At 36.1% G+C, this 20,829-nt stretch overlaps 1 protein-coding gene across 6 annotated transcripts in view; it reads right to left on the reverse strand.

The window, feature by feature from the left end:
- LOC136846465 (cyclic nucleotide-gated channel alpha-3) overlaps positions 1–20,829 on the reverse strand; it is a 995,562-nt gene that overhangs the window by 576,604 nt on the left and 398,129 nt on the right. The window contains exon 1 of one of the 6 annotated variants that reach the window (XM_067117264.1): positions 17,046–17,082. The exons of the other annotated variants lie outside the window; for them this stretch is intronic. The gene's annotated coding sequence lies outside the window, so the exon portion shown is untranslated. Of the gene's footprint in view, positions 1–17,045; positions 17,083–20,829 lie in introns of those variants that run through there. 6 annotated transcript variants of the gene reach the window in all.

A 20,829-nucleotide genomic window follows, 5' to 3' on the forward strand; every position in this document is an offset into this window, starting at 1 on the left:
GATTTCCTGGTAGGGAAAGATACTGAAGCGGAAAAAAAAAAAAGAGGGAGAAATTCTCTTTGCCAAAGAGAATGACTAACGGAGCCTGACTTTACGTCGAGAAAAGCTATGCAAATTCTCACTTAAGCATGGATCAAGAATTTATCTTTTATTGCTAAATACTGAGCAATATGCCTGTAGCAGAAGCCGCGCACGTTCTTTACGATGCTCTTATACTGATTGAAATAGGTGAAATAATTATTCATAGCAAAAAAAAGTTACAATTTCTTCAATAGCTGCTAAATAGGTCGTTGAATAAATATCCACAGACTCGGGGGACTGGTCTTGAAATATGAACTCGATGGAAATTATCGTCAACAGTAAATGAGCCGTTCCATACAAAAACAATCACAGAAATGTTAATTCATCATTGATAAATATAGACCTCATATATTTTGACGGACTAATTCGGTTATTAAATAACTTCAAGTGCAGATTTGCGATTTAGAAAGAACTTCTGAGGACTGTACTCCTACTCTGTCCCTGCTGAGTATAATTAGACTCCAAAGTTTAAGATACATAACTTTCCAGGAATTATTACAGAACCAAATTTGGTGTTAAATATCAGTACAATACCTTTCTCCACTTCTTTAGGTTTTACATCTCAAACAAGGTATAAGGAATGGTCTAAAATATTTATATACCTGTTAGGGTGCGTCCAAACTATAGTAAAACATGTCATAAACACACGTTGGTACCTCACACACACACACACACACACAACCACTAACGGGCTACGTACAAGTGAACGACTTATTGGTAATCCTCACCAGGGCTTCATGTGATTATCCAGCGTTTGCCAGTTTTCATTCCACTTGCGGTCCCTGACCTTTTTTTTTCACCGTTAAAGATACATATGCAAACATTTCCGTCGTACGTTTATGGCATGTTTTTCTGTAGCCAGGGTGTATCCTAAGGGAATAAGTAAATACTTTATTTAGTTACATGACAGGTCGATCACATGCATAGATATTCTTCTTAATAAACACAATAGCAAAGTTGGAAGGAACTAATTTCCCCCCGAAACTGAGTGAGTGTGTCAGTGTTTGTAGGTTACGTAACGCATCCACTGAGTGACCATCTCGAGGCGACTCATTTTTGTGAGCTATTGGCTTATGGTATGATACGTATTTATGGGTAGTTATCCTTTATCATACCGGGGTTTTATGAATGCAATTCCTTAGCAATTACGTTCAAAAAGTTTAAAAGTGAAACGTCAATGTCTCGATGTATAAGTTAGTTACCGAAAAATAAAAAAGAAACAACGGGATGTGGTGGACCCCTCAGTTGTAAATGTACTGCAGAGGACTGGGTGTGCCCCCTCCTGAGAGCTCATGCTAGTTTTAATTATAAGCATCCTGTCAAATTAGACAATTTTCAAACGTTTTAGATTGGCAATAAAGCACAATCTATCTTTTTAAATAAATAAAAATACGAGAAGCTTAGAGTACCTGCATCTAAAACGCGTATCTCATAACATCAAAAGTCAAACTGACCCAACAGCTTTCACTGCCAAATTTCACTCTTACTATAAATAAACTTAAAAGCTTATAATAAGGCTGTGACGAAGGCGCAATTTAAGTTTCAAATTTAATATTATTTGAAGCAAGCTCATACACCAGCAAGATTTACGAATAGGCTACTAGTATGGACATGTTTGCGTGTGGAGGGTTCTGTCCATGTCATTGTAATATAAGAATACACTGAAAGTTTACTGATATGCAATGCACAAGTGTTGCAACAAAAAGCCATTACACAATTACGGAAAATAATGTGGGGATTATTAGTGTCATCACGAAAGACGATGACTTGAATACAGGGTTCCTCTTTATCTCAAAGATGGAGGGATAAACGCTGCAAGAATAAATAAATTTAAATATGACACGCATGCCCATACATACTTATGAGAGAAAAGGAGAAGCAGTGTGAGAAAGGACGGCAAAATCTTTAAATAGGATTATTTAACTCTGCAGGTTAATACCTTCATTTATCTGAATACTGTACACAAAGAGAGAGAGAGAGAGAGAGAGAGAGAGAGAGAGAGAGAGAGAGAGAGAGAGAGAGAATTTCATAGGGGGCATTTTAATGAAAAGGTAAAATTTTACACAAACCTTTCTACTGTATCCATGGAGAATGAAACAGGCTAAAATCCGTACACAGTAAACACCTAAGTTTCGATAACTAAAATCTTTCATGAAATATATCATTAGCAAAAGAGAAAGGGCTTCCGAGATAAAGATAGAGCTCCTCATATTTATTCACATTTATTCTATCTCTTACATTCTAAGCGCACGTGTGTGTGTGTGTGTGCGCGTGTGTACGCACGCTCAGGGAAATGCGTTTGTGCTGTAAAGGAAAACTTGGAGAGAAATATGGGAAAAGCGTCATAAAATTTGAACCTCGAACACTGACTCTCTCTCTCTCTCTCTCTCTCTCTCTCTCTCTCTCTCTCTCTCTCTCTCTCTCTGAGGATGAAGAAGCAGCTCACGGTTGTAATGACAGGCGAATGGAAGAGAGGAAAGGAGAGATATCAGGGACAATATCGGCAGACAGGATAATTATCAATAATGGGTAATTCTCTTGCTACGTTTCCAGTTGTTTTCCTTCTCTCGTTCCTAATCATTCCTAAACGATGGCAATTATTGCCTTCTTCTTCCCCACTTCATTTGAGGAAAGCCACGTCTCTTCGTCCGAGACGGGAGAATTAAAAAGCGGATGATAAATATAAGCCCAGTTTCTTTACGATACTTACACAGGAATAATAACGAATATTTTGTCTCAAGCTCATATAGTGCTTTCCTTCCCGCTACTATTTTTAATTTCTGTGAAAGAAAACTATTGAGGGGTTATTTGTCTGTCTGCCCGCACTTTTTCTGTCCGACCTCAGATCTTAAAATACTGAGGTTAGAGGGCTGCAAACTGGTATGTTGATCATCCACCCTCCAATCATCAAACGTACCAAATTGCAGCCCTATAACCTCAGTAGTTTTCATTTTATTAAAGGTTAAATTTAGCCATGATCGTGCGTCTCGAACCGCTGTAGATGCCAACAACACAGGCCACCACCGGGCCGTGGCTGAGTTTCATGGGCCGTGGCTGAGAGTTTCATACAGCATTATACGCTGTACAGAAAACCGCTTCTTCGGCGCATTGTTTACTTGTTTTTTCTTGAGTCTGACTGGGGCCTCATATTAATTTGTAACCTCTGGACGGGGTGACCAGCAAGAGCTTTCGCCAATCACGATCTGTTTCAGTGCATTGTAATACCGTTGTAGTTCTTTTTCATTGACGGTGACCCGACTGGGGCCGCTTATTGGCATTTGTTCGTGGCCACCATTAATGGGTCACAATGAGTCCTCGGAATCAGAGCGAGCGAGTATTAATTTTGAAAGAAAAAATTCACGGGAACAACAGCTACAAGTGCTAACCTATCTGTGCCTAGACCTTTTAAAAGGAAGATAAAACTTTCACAATTCATAGGCAATAAAAAAAGCTTGAACTTTAACATTAAAAAAAAAATCAATTGTTGCTATGGACGGCACGTATCATTTCCGCACCGACTTGCATTTCTGGTAAACTACTTACGGTCATGAAATTATTTATAAAACATATGAGTTGCACAATGTGCTGGAATATTTTTGACAGCTTGGTGGAAGGCTAAAAAAGAATTTAACATGGTCCACAAGCCTCTACTTTTCTTGAAAAGAATAACGTTTGAAGATTTTATCAAACCTTCCATTATTATCAATATTTTGATCTTCGTTTGAACTTTTAAAGGTCAGTGCCTCCTGACCGTGCCAAAATCTTTATCAGACACTTTTAAATGCCTAATGCAAAAGCTGCAGTGATCGTGAATAACAAAATTTATAGTCTCAGCCACATACCCGAATTCTGGTCTTACAACTGGGCTACATTTCCCGTTCCCAGGTAAGGAACTCAAAATAAGTTCATCACACGTATTCAATCTAACCTACCCTACCTTCGGGGGCTGCATCCTACTCGGCCCGAGGGGAGAGGCTTTCTTACTCTGAACATCTCTTTACAATTCTACTCTACCCTATAGCCCCAAGCCCTACCTGACGGGAGTTGCCAATTTGTAATAAATTTCGACTTGAAATTGGGGGTGAACAGCTTCGTTCTGGATGCTATAGATCACGTGACAGCCACACCTGGATAAGAGAGAATTTTACTACTCCAATATCCGGTTATGCAGCAACACTTCTTTCATGGATTCCAGCCAAGCAGCCTCTAAATAACATCTCCAAATGTAAGGGCGTGCAGCAAAGCATCATATACGGATGCTGGATGAGCAACCTCCTCGCTACGTTGCCGGATAGCTGTGTGTGTGTTGCTTTGCAAGTCTACGTACGTAGATTCTAGGTAAGCATCCTCACAGCTGCATTCCCGAAATGCAGATAAACAGTCACACCGAAACAAATAAACATATGAAAAACTTGAAAATGGAAAAAAGGGCTCCAAGTTAATTAAGAGAGAAAAATGTTCAGAGAAGAAAAATAATTCCGAAGGAAAACCTATGTCACAGCCTTAGGAAGAAAGAAAACTTTAGCATCCACGTTCCATATTTCCTTATCCCATCGGCATCCCCACTCATTTTTCAGCAACCCCCTACACGCCCCTCCCCCTGGCACCGGGTTCAAGCCTCGAAATATAATTGTACTTGGAAAAACATTTGTTATTTTCAGTCCTACCATTAACATTCTACACACAAGAGTAAACTTTGCGCGACGCATTGTGAACGAAACAACAGCCTATGTAAAAATTCAGTACTTGCGCAAAAGGGGAGTACAAATACAAAAAGTAAATGCCTTGAAAAGTGGGTTCTATTCACATTCACACCACAACCCATCTCACTGGGAGTATTTAGTTCCTAAGAGTTTCAGTGCGAAGGAACAATTTGTCTCCCGTTGGAATTTATACGAGACGAGAAGTGAAATGTCTGTGTCGAAACATGCAAATTCACAGCCATCAACATTTCCACTTTAGCGGTTCGCAAAGTCATCAAGATGCATATTACAGTAGACAATGCTTAGCTTTATTTCTGGCTTGTCATTTTTCCCACGTTTTATGACGTAGTAGCTGATGATGGTTTTATGAGTGTATGAATGCACAGTTGAGGAGTAGAATTTTAGTAAATCGTCGTTCGAAACAGATATTAGAGCACTACGTCATGTATTTCGTGTGCAGTTATGATACATTAAAATTTAATGTATACTAGCTACCCATGAAACAGGCGTACAGAATACACATCTCTATACAACAGGAAACAGGCACACCCACACATACACACACACACTTAGGATATATATATATATATATATATATATATATATATATATATATATATATATATATATATATATATATATATATCTAACTTCGCAGCCTTAGTAACACACCGATATAATCAGTGACTATAAGTGCAGCAAACTCGAGCAGAAGGTCTTGAAGGTGACAGATGGGTTATTGGATTACAAAGACGAGTCACGGTCTATTGTACTAGTTAATTGGTAAATTCTCTCTCTCTCTCTCTCTCTCTCTCTCTCTCTCTCTCTCTCTCTCTCTCTCAGGGTTATTCAAATGGGCATATGATCAGAGAGGGCTGAAATTGCTTTCATCGTAAAACATCTGTTTTTATTGATTTTTGATAAAATAATATATATTCACACTTTAACAATATTAATTTAATTACAACAATACGGATCAAATATAACTAAAAAAACTAAATATTTGTTAAAAATTATATATATATATACAGTATATATTTATACATATATATATATATATATATATATATATATATATATATATATATATATATATATATATATATTTCTGGTACACTATGTTTCCATGAGTTAATTATATATAAATGAATGAATAAAATAAATATATATATATATATATATATATATATATATATATATATATATATATATATATATGTACATACACTGTATATATACAATGTGTACTGTATATATATATATATATATATATATATATATATATATATATAATGTGTATATATATACTGTATATATAGCCCTTCGTTGGCTGGGTTGGTTGAGCTTCAGACTGTCACTCGATGGGCCGGAGTTCAATTCCCCCGGCCGGCTGATGAAGAGTTAGAGGAATTTATTTCTGGTGATAGATACTCATTTCTCGCTATAATGTGGTTCGGATTCTACAATAAGCTGTAGGTCCCGTTGCTAAGTAACCAATTGGTTCTTAGCCACGTAAAATAAGTCTAATCCTTCGGGCCAGCCCTAGGAGAGCTGTTAATCAGCTCAATGGTCTGGTAAAACTAAGGTATACTTAACTTTAACTTTATATATATATATATATATATATATATATATATATATATATATATATATATAGAAAGAGAGAGAGAGAGAGAGAGAGAGAGAGAGAGAGAGAGAGAGAGAGAGAGAGAGAGAGAGAGAGAGAGAGAGTGGGTGTTTCAGACAGACAGAGAGTCACAATAATATTTCGGTCAGAAGTTCCTGAAGATATTAATAATTCTACCTTTTTGCCTCCGAGTTTTGTCATCCTCCCGGTGTTTCGGTGTTTCCAAATCTTTCGATTTCTATCATGTTTCTTATATCATTTTACCAGCTGAACTGAATCAGGGCCAAAGGTTGCCCGTCCCGTTCACGTTGTAATTCGCATGCTGTGAAACTTTGACTTCGACAGACTTCCAATATTACAGTATATTCATTATTTTTTACCCTTTTTCAAGCTGATGTTCTTTCATGTATGGTTTGATATACTTCATACGTAAAATTCTTGGAAATATTATTTATTGCTGTCTATCGATATATCTATCTATCTAACAGTCTTTCTAGAGCGTAGCTATTTTTTAAGAATTGCAAATAGCAGTTAAAGAATGTTTTCCAAACATATACTGTGGCAAAGGAATTCCCTCAATGCTTCTATACTCCCAAACTCACCCAGTTACATCGTTTCCAATAAGAAGAATTGGTTCTTCGTGGTCCAACTAAACTTTTTTCTGCCATCTTCATTTTTTTTTTTTCATTAAGATCTAGCCTTGTTTCTACATATAAACTATTAGGTATGACACTTACAAAAGAATGACTGCATAGATTAAACATTTGTGAATATATAATTACATCGAAATAAGTGCAGAGAGAGAGAGAGAGAGAGAGAGAGAGAGAGAGAGAGAGAGAGAGAGAGAGAGAGACCAATGATCGGCATATTCTTATTTAGAAATTTAGGCAATTGACAGCATCGTATCCTCGGATTCGAAGAAAATAAAATAGATGTATAGGAGTTAAAAAAAAAAAAGAGAGATAAACAAACAAACAAGAAGGCCCCTGTCTCACCTACTCGCACTCGTTGTGGCCCGATAAAAATGGCGCGATCATTACTCGTAATAGGATTATTTGCTCTGTTAATGTTGGGCCGTTGTTCTGTTCAAAAATAATGGTAATAACACCATCATCAATATCATTCTACAGCACAGAGAACAAAAAGCGATTTCAGAAGGTCTGTAATTACCAGATCTGATTTTGTTTAACGTATCTGATTATAAAGGCATTGGTGTGCGTGAAACGCAGCATACTTCAGTATAAAAATCAGATCACCGAACTATATTTTCAATACCGAAAATATTCATATTAAATATATTATGTAACAGTTGGGTTTTATTCGTGGTTAACAATAAGTTTACATACCAGTTTCTAATCAGATTTTATTGTCACCTATACGCCGTTTTTTCCTTTGGGGTTGGTGACTCCATTATTAGCTGACTTTTTGATTTTCAGGAAAAGTCTTTTCGGATAAGGGCGCGAACCCACGGATCTTCAGCCATCAAGAATAATCTACTAACTATCAAACAGATAATACACTACTGAGGTCAACACAGGCTTTATGGCATTTAACAGAAGGTGCTACATCTCGCTTGGAAATCGAATCCTGACTATTTCCTTCGTTTCAACGACATTTTTTAGTGATCTGCAATAGTTTCTGTTTGATATTTCATATCTGACCCGTAGATGTGACGAAACAAAGAATAATAACAAAAATAATTATTTCATTTTCAGGAAATGGTAGTCCTGACTGACTTCCCTCTTCTAAAGCAGAAGTCGATGAGGCAGACAAATGAAAAATTCTCGTCTGATCCAGATAAGAATGAAAACAGAAAGGGAATTATCATCTTGATTTATCGCTATAATTAATTGGCTTCATAACGAGGCAACGAAGAATTGGAGAATAACGCAGAAATATGCAACATCAAATACACAGTTGACTGACGTCGAAATATCTTTCAGTATAAAGCTCATTAATGATCTCCACGATTGTATCCACACACTATCAATACGGTGAGTTAATCGGTAACTCAGTTAACTATAACGTACTGAATGAAGATTAGATTACCCAAGCGATCTACTCTCAATGAACTTCCATCAAGTAATATCAAATAATAGTCAGCTTAGAGGATGCGCTCATGCTTAGCTCGAGATATTGTCATTTCGGAGGCATTGTTACAAAAACGCTAATATCATTCAGTCTCTCAGGATTAAAATGTCTTTATTTTCAAGTAAACAGTTTTTCTATGCCAATACCTTCGTAGGCAAAAAACACATTTAATAATATTTCTTACTACCTCTATTAGAGAATACAATCAGAGGCAACACGGAAATACGCCCACTTATGAACTCATCCGATCTCTTCGCTCAGTGACTTCACTGTGGCCAGAACATCGGAGAGTGAATAAATCACCCTCAGTTTCCCACTCACAACGCGCGAGAGGAACGATATAATTCCTGCCAGTCACTTTCATCGGCAGCAGAATACCCATCAATCACAAAACGTTTTTTTGAACATCAATTGTTTCATGTCTTGAAGGGCCATCATTTATTTTTTATGTGAGGCTCGTATGACCATAATATTATGAAAAAATTGGTTATCAAGATGATGATATCACTCTTATGGTAACGTTTGGCAAGATGCGTATTTTTGGCGACGATGACCATTGCTGTCACGCCACAATCATACTAAACCAATCATCTGACATTACCAGCATATGGAGAGAGGAGAGAGAGAGAGAGAGAGAGAGAGAGAGAGAGAGAGAACTTCCACATGCTGATAAAATTCAGTGGTTTTTCCACTCTACCGAGATGCGATTACGTAAATCTATTCTGCTAGCCACAACCAGATTCTTGGATAAACAAATAATTCGCAGAATAGCTAAAGGTGATGACTGTCATTTAATGTTTATTCTTAAATCTGTACAATGTAAGAAACTCAAGTTTAGTCTTCAAGGCATTGGTAGCAGCACGAGCAGTTAGAATACTGTAGTTTTGTTGGTCATTCATTCCTTGTGGTTATCAAGAGGTCAATAGCCTTGTGCCGAGCCTAATGAAAGAAAAAAAAAATAAATAAAACAGTTCCAACAAGTAGACGCCTCAGACATAATAAAACAGGTCACTTGAATGTGAATAGCATCAAACTCTTCTTCAAGCTAACTTTCTTAGCCTTCGAGTGGTCTTCCCAAGACACTTCGCTGCTATCTGCTCCAACGCCCGAAGGAATGCGAACAGCAACTTTCTGAAAAACACCCAGGATATCGCAGAGAAATTTCCAAGGGGAAAATGGGAGAAAGGAAAAATTATTATGGGAAAACCGAATCATCACCAGGAACGGGAAAGCATTTGAAGAGAGCGAATAATGTAAAGGGTAACAAGTTTAAGTGCTAAATAACGGTAGAGGGTAACGAGAAGTTTTTCATACATTCCATTCTTCATTCAGAACTCCAGATTCCTTATCTGGCAATGTTCTTGTCTTTACACACACACACATATATATATATATATATATATATATATATATATATATATATATATATATATATATATATATATATATATATATATATATATATATATATATATATATATATATTATATATATATATATATATATATATATATATATATATATATGTATATATATATGTATATATATATATATATATATATATATATATATATATATATATATATATATATATATATATATATATATCGTAACGGTTACCGTGACTAAAATACCATCGCCTCCCAAACATTCGAAATTTCGAGTCATCCTGGTGACGAATCATTTATCATTTATAAATTTCCCACTGTTCCTCACTGGGAGGGTTGGTTCCGTTCTCAGCTAGCACTCTGCTGGCCGCGAGTTCGAATCTCCGACCGACCAATGAAGAATAAGAGGAATTTATTTCTGGTGACAGAAATAGATTTCTCGCTATAATGTGGTTCGGATTCCACAATAAGCTGTAGGTCCCGTTGCTAGGTAACCAATTGGTTCTTAGCCACGTAAAATAAATCTAATCCTTCGGGCCAGCCCTCTCTAGGAGAGCTGTTAATCAGCTCAGTGGTCTGGTTAAACTAAGATATACTTAACTTAACTTATAAATTTCCCTTCGGTGTATACGTTATTCCAAGACAGGGAAACTGATATTGAACGACATTCGTAGCTTAATGTTTGTGTGTGTTTGTGTATGTGTATATATATATATATATTATGTATATATATATATATATATATATATATATATATATATATATATATATATATATGTGTGTGTGTGTGTGTGTGTGTGTGCGCGTGCGTGTCCATTTGTGTGTGTGTGTGTGTGTGGGAATGTCGTTTTAATGTAACCTAATAGAATTCTATGAAATTAAACGGTAACTAACAAAAACAAAATTACATAAAATATATCTCATATTCCGGCCGACATAATTCACCTAGATTGTTGGTAAATGTGGAAGAAAGGCAGGAGGTTACTAGAGCAGATGTATCTAGCATTCAGATGAATAGTGACGACTGTGACCAGTATCCCTCAAATTTACGAGACTTCCGCTAACTCTCAGTTTTATATCTTACTGACGGCACATACTTCACTCATCTTTATGAACTGCATTCACCTGTCTTCCCTACGTACATTTCATCGCAGTCATTGCACGTACATACTCCATAAAATCCGAAATCAGCTTCTTTTTTGTTTGAAAACTCATTAATTAGCCCAAATACCGAGAGTATTAGGATAAAGGAATTTAATCAGGGTTGCCGGTTTTGTGGTATTCAGTAACGTTTTTGGTGTTTTATTTTGTTGTCAAAGCATATCCGTTTGTTATCTGAGAGGACTCGGTAGTAAAATGTTTTCGCTTTGCTAACAGATCTCTCGTTAATGCGCGCTGGTTACTGAGTCGGATATTGATGCACTGTCTCAAATTCTTTTTTCCAAATACCCTTGAGGGCATATCCTAAGCATTTAAAAATGAAAACTGCAACCAGCCGCAGTCTTTGCTAAAAAATCATGATAACTTAGAAGAAAATCAGTGTAAGGAGGCCATTGTTATAGAAAGTTACCTTTCTAAAACAAGTAAAAGCGCATTTTGTCCGTTCTCTTCAAATCAAAAATACTTTGCACACATGAAGGGCAATTTACCAAGCTGTTTCCATTCAGTTGTGAATTTTATAGTTCAAAATAGGGCAATTTCCCTGCAACTGTTCCATAATCTGGATGTATCTATACAAGACAAATCATGATTTAAGGTTTAATGCACAGCATACCTTTATATCTTCAATATCCCATAGACAGGTTAGCTGGGGAGGGGGAGGGTGAGCGTGGGTTGACCCTGCAACAGCCAAACTTTTCTTTATAAAAATTGGCACTTAACAAAAAAAGGTTCCTGGCTTCGCAAAAGTTAATCAACTTCACAGGTTTAAGTCCAGAAAGAAAATTATCTTTCTATGGTTTTAACGTCATCATCAAATCGGAGCCTTCGTAAACAATGATTTCACGGCTAGACTGAGAAGCTTGACGCTGTTCAAGTAATGTTCAAGCCGTTAAGTTTTCTCTATGAATTCTTCCGCTAATTTCATATAGAGGGGGGAAAAAGGTACGAAGATGTCCGATTGTATATCTGCTGGAAGTCACTTGGAAAATTTTTACATGAGTGAGCTCCTATTGGAAATTATGGGATTTTTATGTTTTATGGTCCTTTTAATATCATACATATACATATACATATATATGTTTTCATACATACCCCACACACACAAAATATGTGTATATATATATATTTACACTGTATGTGTGTGTATTTATATATATATATATAATATATATATATATATATATATATATGTATATATATATATATATATATATATATATATATATATATATATATATATATATATATATATATATATATATATATATTTAATTATATGTATACATTACTGCCGTAAGCAGTAACACGTTCATGATACGGCTGCTCGTTAAATCACCGAAGACAGCCAACGCTGGGTGGTGCCATTATTTATGTAGGTGACTACCAAGAGAAGCCAGATGTCATCCGAGTAGGTGCCTCTTGGACAGCCTCATGGCTCAAGGTGGGGGCCTAGCAAACCCACCCCACAACCACTTGCCTGAAACCGGAAGGGTTATACCTGGCGCCAGATCCACTAATGGCATAGCATCCTCTTTTTTGTATTTTCTTCCCTGATTATTCTTTTCGTGTTATATTATTACCTCAGAAACACCAAATAAAGATATAAAACAGCTAATGTAATGCCCTTGCCTATATTAATGCTTGCTGTCATTGGTTAAATGCTTCCATTCCTTTGCTTAATGAATCTTGAATTCTGAAATATAAAATCAATGGTTAGAAGGATATATTCTTGGCTTTTTTTTTATTCATAAAGATATCCGTTCATTCTATTTATGGTATGATACACCCCATATACAGTAAGTACGTTTCAAAACATAGCCATTTTCAGCTTCATGTACACAATTCTTTATTATTATACTAGCAGGCATATTTCATGGATATACAGTATATATGCAAGACCATACCAAGTGCCTCCTTAAGTGACTAACCAGTTGTGTAGGGATAAATCATCTGCCAGATTACTATCACCAGGAGAGATAATTAACATCCTGTTCGGTGTTAACCAAATAAATCAAGCAGTGAGAAATGAACCGATTGTATTATAAATCATAACCGTGTTTACTGTCATACTGATAGGGTAGAAAGAGCGCCTTATACACATTTCGCTTATAATTCATAAGTCTCATTCCAGAGCTATTCAGCTAATCATTAATTATAAGGTCGTGCATGAGACATCTGTATAAATGAGATATAAAAAACTGACCTCCAACTGCATTGCACGTCCATGTTTTTTACACGCCTGTTTGAGCACAGTGGTTTTGCTACTGGTTTTAGTTCCATCTGATTGTTTATCTTTGATTCTTTAAGGAACTGATACTTGACTTTTCTACAAACGTCGATATTTCTATTCATCTTTTCGTCTGTATCGTACGCTCGGTTTTCTTTGATTCTTAAAGAAAATGACACGTTGATTCTTAAAGAATATGACACGGAATCTTGGGACTCACTCACCCTCTCATTTTTTAAACTTTCATTTTCATATTTCCTAAATTATTTATTTTGTTTTGCTTTTCTTCAATTGCGAAAATATATCCCTTTGCTAGCTAACTGAAAGTTGCTCTCTTGTTTAGTAACTGTATGGAACAAATGCTGAATATTCTTTCACCTTTACATATCATCTGCCACTAGTATCTACTGTTACTGCGAATTATGAAAGTGATGGGATATTAAACTATTAGTTCTGCAATCAGTGCAACAAAGGAAGAAGTAATATTTAAAGTAAGTGAATAACAGAATAAACTGTTCTGAGATTTGTTAAAAGCATGCACAACTATGTGAAAGAAAATTATCTGGTAATCTTGTATAGGCTATATTGCTCTTTTGTCAAATACTGCAAAAGTGTAAATTAAGAGTGTTCAGACTTTCATACTGCCTCGATAGCAGTTCCTAAATAGTCTTCGTTCTTCTACGGCCTTCAGTCTAGCTTCTAATTTTCATTTTATTTAGAAATCCAGAAAAGAGCTTACTCTTAGTATCTTCCGTTAGAATCTCCTCTATGTCTGTATTTATATAATACAAATATACATCAAATGCATACACACACATGTATGTATGTGTATGTGTGTGTATGTGTATATATATGTATATGTGTATGTATGTGTGTGTATATATATATATATATATATATATGTATATATATATATATATATATATATATATATATATATATATATATATATGAATGAAGGCTGATCGCACACACAAACACGCAATATATATATATATATATATATATATATATATATATATATATATATATATATATATATATATATATATATATATATATATATATATATATATATATATACATATATATATATATATATATATATATATATATATATATATATATATATATATATATATATATATGTGTGTGTGTTTGTGTGTCTGATGAGTGTCGCAGCCAGCCGCCCATGTATTTTAGTCTCAGCCTGTTCATCTGCATTACAGCAATCCTCAAAGTGGGCCCAATACTAAGCCCGCAACTGCATTTCACCTGTCAAATTACAACAGAGTACATTGATTGACAGACGTGTCTCCTGACCAGTGCTCCCCTGGCTGCAGATTGAAAAGCTGGCGGCCTGACAAAAGGCTTCCAGGAAATTTGGTGACAGATAATTCACGAATGGAAAGGGAACTCCTATTAGTTAACCGTCGTATGCAGTAGGATTCGTATCCGCAACCGGTTCACAAATTGGGTTAATCAAGAGTAGATGAATATATTCGGACCAAAGGCCCGGTGCTGTGGCCCCCGGTTGGATTAAATAATTGAGAAGGCGCTTCGGTTTAGGCGCTTCGGTTTAGGAAACTGGAAGCAAAATAACTAGCTGAGAGAACAGGGTTGGTTAAGGGTTCCCTGAAAAGGAACATTGCAAATTTAGACAGAAAACTGCAAACGAAGAAAATTAATACCATTATCAAAAACGTTCACGGATTTGTTCCGACAAAGCACAGAAAGGACCTTATCTTGTCAATAAGTCCTTCACGAAAGAGAAATTCCCTATATGGAAATAAAATAAGAACGGTGAAAAGAATTTAAGTAACATGTACGTACGTAAATATGTATGTATAAACATATATACACATACAAAGCGAGAAAATTTATATAGGTGAAATATAAAGATTAACGAAAAGGATTAAAAATGTATGTATATATATATATATATATATATATATATATATATATATATATATATATATATATATATATATAAATATATATATATATATATATATATATATATATATATATATAAATTTATATATATATATAAATTTATATATATATATATATATATATATATATATATATATATATATATATATATATACTGTATATACATATTTATATATAGGTGTGTGTGTGAATCCAGAGACAGAGCGAATACCAGAAAAGCTCGGAGAACGAAATTTTATTCGAGTTTCAAATAAGATGCTGTGGTAAGGGGGTAACAGTGTGACTAAGTGACTGCCCATGTTTTGTAAGATATGTCTGGATAAAGGAATGGACTCAACGAAATGAGTAAGAAGAATAATTATTATTTTAGGACAAAAGTAATAGAGAATACTCGATGAATAACAAGGACCAAAATATGACTTTGTAAACCAAGGAGGATGTACAGTAATAATTCTATTGGGAAAGAAAGAATGCAGAAGTACCAATACGGGAATGATATAGTATTAAGCTTGGGAGGAGTTGTGGGTTCAGTGTCTACTTAGAAACAGTTATGTGAGAAGTTTGAAAGTAAAATGAAAAAACTGTATATTCATTGCTTGGACTTAAAAAATCTTGTAATACATTTGATAGAGGAATTTAGAGGGTATATGATACATGGGACAAGATTTTGAGAGCAATATAATGTTTTGTAATGGAAGTGAAGCGTATCAGAATTTGTAGATGGGAGAGTGACTGGTTTGGTGTGAAAATGGGTCTGTGACATGTGTGTCTGATGTCTCCAAAAATCTGCGCAATAAGAAAATGAACTGTGAATAGATTGTGGTATCACAGGATGTCTGCAGAATTCACGATACTGATTGGCAATAGCGACAAGAACTACAAACGCTAGAGGAAAAACCTCACTTTCTGCAAGAGGAGAAAGTTGGAAATAAATGTGAACAAAATAATGATTATGAGAGTGAACGGATACTAGGAAGATGGAGAAATGAATGACAATACGGATGGTAGGAAAATGGAAAATGGAAGCAGGCGATAAATATAGGTATTTGGGGGTAAATAAGCAAAGCAAGAACGGCAGCAAAAGGCGCCTATAAAAGCCACGGTTGAAAAGTATGAAATGACTGTTGAGCCAGCTTTTAATTTTGGAAGCAGACAGTGGATGTTAAATATGAATGAAAGAAAATGGCTGACGTTCAAAAGATATTTGTTTAAGAGTCTGTGTGTGTCATAATTATGAAGAATGGATATTTGTAGAAAAAATAAAACTGTCATCATAAGTAAAAAGAAGAATCAGTTTTGAGATGGTTTGATAAGGTGAAAAGAATGGAGGATAATAGGTTGGTAAAAAATTATCCAGTTCAGAAGTATCAAAAGAAGGGTAGAAAAAGATCTAGAAAATGTTAGACAGATGGGGTGAAAAAGTACTGGAAGGGAAGAGCCTCAAAGTCCAGGAAGCCAGTTAGTGCGTGAAAAAAAAAAAAAGAAGAATGGCGCAATGTGTGTAAAGGGTTTGATATACTTCGATGGAGGCTTCCTGGATAGATGTATGAAATGGCTAATGAATACGCCAGTGAGCATTGTCTTGCTTTTTTAGGCGCCATCTCCGCTAGGGGAAATAGCTTTTGTTGAAAAAATATATACATAAATACATTTATGCGTGGTATACATATATATATATGTGTGTGTGCATGTGTATGCATATACACATAGGTATATTTTCGTATATATCTTAGTAATAAATTACCCGCATTCAAAAATGACAAAACATTATTGCCAGTCTATTATTCAAGACAATTTGAGGACCTACTTACAGCGTTCTTTTGACTGAAAGACTTCTTTTGTTCTCACCTGAAAAATAAAAAAAGTATAATTTAGGCGAATGGAATGTTATCGGCCGAGATATTTTCAGGAAAAGATCTCCATTTGCAATATGAGATTTCTGACAGCCAGAATGGTCAGAGAACACCATGTTCAGTGTTCTCTTAAACAGCAATGAATCACAGTTCTATATCAAAAGTAATGTAAACAATTTCATCAAAACTGATATATAATAAGCTTACATGTAGTATTTACCTTAATTCAAGATTTCACTAATTACCGTTATACATACGTCTGTTGAAAAAACATATATATGCCAATGTGTAATAATAAATAAAAGTATTAAGTTCCCATGCCAACATACATACTGAAAGGTCACAGGAAACTGCCATGACGAGCCCAATTATAATTCACAGGTAAACATGGCTGAAACAACAGCTCTGACTAACAGCAACAACAACAACAGACCTGCACTCATGTATCTCCTAGCTGCATATCGCTACTTATCTCGACGTCAAATCCATTAACCGTAATCATTATAGAGATCTTATCAAGATGGGTGTGTCAGTCCCTTCCCCCTAATTATACGGATCTTAGTTACGACATCATTATGTTGCGTGGTAGGAGGGTTGCAGGCTCTCTCTCTCTCTCTCTTTCTCTCTCTCTCTCTCTCCCCGCTTCGCCATTGAAGTCGTTAACTAACTCGCAGACGTCTTCATCTTGTCCTTCTAATTAACCTGCACATGGCGTAACGTTCACTACTGCGACAGGGGTTCTAATGACAGCGCATTGTAGAAATCGCTTATCTGTAAAACCATATACATACAGTATATACACACATATATCTAATCCTTCGGGTCAGCCCTAGGAGAGCTGTTAATCAGCTCAGTGGTCTGGTTAAACTAAGGTATACTTTACATACTGTACATATATATGTATGCAAGTATGCAAGTGTACATATGGTATACACATATATAATATACATATATGTAAATTGTGTATGCATATGTATATATATGTGTTAGTGTGTGTGTGTGTGTGTGGGGAGTTGCATATCTCTTATAGCCACTTCTCTTTTAACTACTCGACTTTCTCACACTTTTCAGGTTATGCTTATCATTACAAAACTATACCTGAGAAGAAAATAAATGAAAAAGCTGTCACCTTCCCAGGCAGGATTTTACATGAGAGGTTCCGTAAAACAGCACTGACAAAAGTTTTTGATAGTACGCCCTCACTATGCATCTCGTGCGAAACGAAGGTTCGAATCCCGCTTACGAAAGTAATAGCTTCGTTTACTGTGGTGGCTAAAGTAGCTGTTAGCCTTCCGGTTTTCAGCATTTACTGTGGTGGCTAAAGTAGCTGTTAGCCTTCCGGTTCTCAGCATTTACTGCGGTGGCTACAGTAGCTGTTAGCCTTCCGGTTTTCAGCATTTACTGCGGTGGATAAAGTAGCTGTTAGCCTTCCGGCTTTCAGCATTTACTGTGGTGGCTAAAGTAGCTGTTAGCCTTCCGGCTTTCAGCATTTACTGTGGTGGCTAAAGTAGCTGTTAGCCTTCCGGTTTTCAGCATTTACTGTGGTGGCTAAAGTAGCTGTTAGCCTTCCGGTTCTCAGCATTTACTGCGGTGGCTACAGTAGCTGTTAGCCTTCCGGTTTTCAGCATTTACTGCGGTGGATAAAGTAGCTGTTAGCCTTCCGGTTTTCAGCATTTACTGCGGTGGATAAAGTAGCTGTTAGCCTTCCGGTTCTCAGCATTTACTGTGGTGGCTAAAGTAGCTGTTAGCCTTCCGGCTTTCAGCATTTACTGTGGTGGCTAAAGTAGCTGTTAGCCTTCCGGTTCTCAGCATTTACTGCGGTGGCTACAGTAGCTGTTAGCCTTCCGGTTTTCAGCATTTACTGCGGTGGATAAAGTAGCTGTTAGCCTTCCGGTTTTCAGCATTTACTGCGGTGGATAAAGTAGCTGTTAGCCTTCCGGTTTTCAGCATTTACTGTGGTGGCTAAAGTAGCTGTTAGCCTTCCGGTTTTCAGCATTTACTGCGGTGGATAAAGTAGCTGTTAGCCTTCCAGTTCTCAGCATTTACTGTGGTGGCTACAGTAGCTGTTAGCCTTCCGGCTTTCAGCATTTACTGTGGTGGCTAAAGTAGCTGTTAGCCTTCCGGTTCTCAGCATTTACTGCGGTGGCTACAGTAGCTGTTAGCCTTCCGGTTTTCAGCATTTACTGCGGTGGCTACAGTAGCTGTTAGCCTTCCGGTTCTCAGCATTTACTGCGGTGGCTACAGTAGCTGTTAGCCTTCCGGTTTTCAGCATTTACTGCGGTGGATAAAGTAGCTGTTAGCCTTCCGGTTCTCAGCATTTACTGCGGTGGCTACAGTAGCTGTTAGCCTTCCGGTTTTCAGCATTTACTGTGGTGGCTAAAGTAGCTGTTAGCCTTCCGGCTTTCAGCATTTACTGTGGTGGCTAAAGTAGCTGTTAGCCTTCCGGTTTTCAGCATTTACTGTGGTGGCTAAAGTAGCTGTTAGCCTTCCGGTTCTCAGCATTTACTGCGGTGGCTACAGTAGCTGTTAGCCTTCCGGTTTTCAGCATTTACTGCGGTGGATAAAGTAGCTGTTAGCCTTCCGGTTTTCAGCATTTACTGTGGTGGATAAAGTAGCTGTTAGCCTTCCGGTTCTCAGCATTTACTGTGGTGGCTACAGTAGCTGTTAGCCTTCCGGTTTTCAGCATTTACTGCGATGGATAAAGTAGCTGTTAACCTTCCGGCTTTCAGCATTTACTGTGGTGGCTAAAGTAGCTGTTAGCCTTCCGGTTTTCAGCATTTACTGTGGTGGCTAAAGTAGCTGTTAGCCTTCCGGTTTTCAGCATTTACTGTGGTGGCTAAAGTAGCTGTTAGCCTTCCGGTTTTCAGCAAATTTTTTTTAAATGAAGAAGTTGGCCCCTTCCTCTTCTCTGTAACAGCTGCCAGCCCTACCGCACACTTACTAATAAGCAGTGAATTCGCTGTTTATCCCACCAGAGGCCCATTAAAAGTAAGCGGAAAATCCCACAAACGTTCCGGCTCGCTAGGAATCCAACTCAGGATCTCTAGCCGAAGATAAGCGTCTCAACCATCAGGCCAAGATTTAGCCTTCTCTCTCTCTCTCTCATTTCTCTCTGGTCTCTCTATATATATATATATATATATATATATATATATTATATATATATATATATATATATTTTATATATTATATATGTTATATATGTTATATATGTTATATTATTATATATTATATAGTATATATTATATATATAAATATATATATATATATATATATATATATATATATATATATATATATATATATATATATATATATATATATATCCAAACAGCGGTTTTCAGCCAGGTATACATCAATGGGGAGGCGGACATAAAGACTTGCTTAAAAGGGTCAATTTATTCCCGACGTTTCGTAATGGCTTCATTACATTTTCGAGGGCTGTATAAAATAAATAACATAAATTACAAAAAAGGGTATAAATTTAAATTTAAAAATTAGCACAATTGGTTACAAATAAAAAAAAATTAAAAATAGAAGGGACAATTAAAAAGGACAACGTAAAAACAAAACAAAATCTCTCTAAAAATATACAATATAAAAAAAAAAATATATATATATAAAAAGTAAGAAGATATGGACCAACCTATTCAGTGGCAATGTTAAAACTAAACAGAAAACGAAAGACTAAGAGAGGTACAGTGTGCCGGCAGAGGTTTGGCTGTTTAACAAGGGGACGAGT

This window comes from Macrobrachium rosenbergii, chromosome 15 (assembly GCF_040412425.1).
Source record: "Macrobrachium rosenbergii isolate ZJJX-2024 chromosome 15, ASM4041242v1, whole genome shotgun sequence".
In the NCBI taxonomy this organism is placed as follows: domain Eukaryota; kingdom Metazoa; phylum Arthropoda; class Malacostraca; order Decapoda; family Palaemonidae; genus Macrobrachium; species Macrobrachium rosenbergii.